Here is a 2508-nt window from a genome sequence, read left to right on the forward strand (position 1 = left end):
CCCTCAAGGCTCCTAATTCTCAGCTGGTAACCCCCATCAGCATAAAGCTGCAAAGGCCTGATGGGTGCGATTAAGTCAGGGATCAGTCCATTCGAGGGACTCGATCACGCCTTACCCGAGCCTAGCCTCAGACAAGGGCAGCCGACCCCGGAGGATCTCCGCCTCGCCCGAGGCCCCCCTCCAGCGGCGAACATATTTCCGGCTCGCCCGAGGCCCTGTCTTCGCCAAGAAGCAACCCTGACCAAATCGCTGCACCGACCGACCAAATCACAGGAGCATTTAATGCAAAGGTGGCCTGACACCTTTATCCTGACGCGCGCCCCTCAGCCGACAGAGCCGAAGTGACCGCCGTCACTTCGCCGCTCCACTGACCGGTCTGATAGAAAGACAGCGCCGCCTGCGCCGCTCCGACTGCGGAGCCACTTGACAGAGTGAGGCTGACAGGCAGTCAGGCCCGGCCGCAGGCACCATAGGAAGCTCCGCTCCGCCCGACCCAGGGCTCGGACTCGGGCTAAGCCCCGGAAGACGGCGAACTCCGCTCCGCCCGACCCAGGGCTCGGACTCGGGCTAAGCCCCGGAAGACGGTGAACTCCGCTCCGCCCGACCCAGGGCTCGGACTCGGGCTAAGCCCCGGAAGACGGCGAACTCCTCTCCGCCTGACCCAGGGCTCGGACTCGGGCTAAGCCCCGGAAGACGGCGAACTCCGCTCCGCCCGACCCAGGGCTCGGACTTGGGCTCAGCCCCAGAAGACGACGAATTCCGCTCCGCCCGACCCAGGGCTCGGACTCGGGCTAAGCCCCGAAAGACGGCGAACTCCGCTCCGCCCGACCGAGGGCTCGAACTTGGGCTCAGCCCCAGAAGACGACAAACTCCGCTTCGCCCGACCCCAGAACTCGAACTCCGCCCTGGCCTCAGCCAACGGCCTCCGCCTCGCCCGACCTAGGGGCTCGGACTCGACCTCGACCTCGGAGGAGCCTCCACATCGCCCAACCTAGGGCGCGGGCCGGCCACGTCAACGGGAGGCGCCATCATTACCCAACTCCAAGCTGACTCAGGCTACGGGGAACAAGACCGGCGTCCCATCTGGCTCGCTCCGCCAGATAGGCAATGATGGCGCCCCGCACGCTCCCTGACAATGGCGGCTCTCGGCCCCCTTACGGAAGCAAGAGGACGTCAGCAAGGACTCGACAGCCCCGACAGCTGTCCCTCCGCCAGGCTCTAGCGCTCCTCCGACGGCCACGACATCACACAAACCGGGCGCCAAAACCTCTCCGGCCGCCACGATGGCATGTACTTAGGGCGCTAGCTCTCCTCCGCTAGACACGTAGCACTCTGCTACACCCCCCATTGTACACCTAGATCCTCTCCTTACGCCTATAAAAGGAAGGATCAGGGCCCTCTTAGAGAGGGTTGGCCGCGCGGGGACGAGGACGAGACAGGCGCTCGCTTGGAGCCGCTCGCTCCCTCTCCCGCGTGGACGCTTGTAATCCCCTACTGCAAGCGCACCCGACCTGGGCGCAGGACGAACACGAAGGCCGCGGGATTCCCACCTCTCTCACACCGGTCTCCGACCACCTCACTTCCCCCTTCGCGCTCGGCCTCGCGTCGACCCATCTGGGCTGGGGCACGCAGCGACATTCACTCGTCGGCTTAGGGACCCCCCGGTCTCGAAACGCCGACAGTAACCATCCAAGTCCAACACGACAGGAAGCCACACGCAATGCATCGCTTCCATGTAGTACCACCTTGCTAAATGAAGGAGGATGAGCGACCGAGCAAGCTATAAAAAGGGGTCGAACTCATTTTCAGCTCATACCTTTCTCGATCTTTTGTCTAAGATAAAGTGTAGTATTTGTTCTTATCAGTTTTATATCTGATATGCAGATCATGTGTTCGCTTTAATATTAAATTTATTTTTGATGGGTATCAAATATGATTGGAACCATTACACCACAGATGGGTCGTGAGAAACCACTCAAGCCCAACATAACATGAAGCTACATGCGGCGCAACGCTCCCACATAGTACAACCTTGCTAGCCGAAGGAGGACGAGCGACCGCAAGCTATAAAAAAGGGGCCAAACTCCTTCTCAACTTATATTTTTCTTGACCTTTTGGCTAAAATAAAGTGTAATATTTGTTCTTATCAGTTTAATATTTGATACGTGGATCATATGTTCGATTTAATATTAAATTTATTTTCATGGGTATCAAATATGATTGTGTGATGTCGCAATGTACAGGCATTGGACTAGTCTCTACTCTTTTAATGCATCAATTTCGTGCGTCATATGCGAAGCACGTACATCTATATCTATCTCCACTTCTCGCCTAACAATGAGTCTAATAAGTTGTTACACCGTATATGAGCCATAAGAAACCACTGTTAGATGTATAGCATGTATCTCGTATATATGGTTAGGATAGAATTCGGCCTTCGTCTTCCGAAGGTCCTCAAAAACATGATTTAACAATGTTTCCGGAGTGTAATACATGAACAGGTACCTT

At 56.7% G+C, this 2508-nt stretch overlaps 2 pseudogenes; both read left to right on the forward strand.

Annotated features, from left to right (window-relative positions):
• The first annotated feature begins 1812 nt into the window (after positions 1–1812).
• On the forward strand, positions 1813–1976 carry LOC111589885 (uncharacterized; annotated as a pseudogene).
• A 121-nt stretch (positions 1977–2097) lies between these two features.
• On the forward strand, positions 2098–2280 carry LOC111589871 (uncharacterized; annotated as a pseudogene).
• Positions 2281–2508: the final 228 nt, after the last annotated feature.

The sequence above is a fragment of the Zea mays genome, chromosome 7 (genome assembly GCF_902167145.1).
Source record: "Zea mays cultivar B73 chromosome 7, Zm-B73-REFERENCE-NAM-5.0, whole genome shotgun sequence".
Taxonomy (NCBI): domain Eukaryota; kingdom Viridiplantae; phylum Streptophyta; class Magnoliopsida; order Poales; family Poaceae; genus Zea; species Zea mays.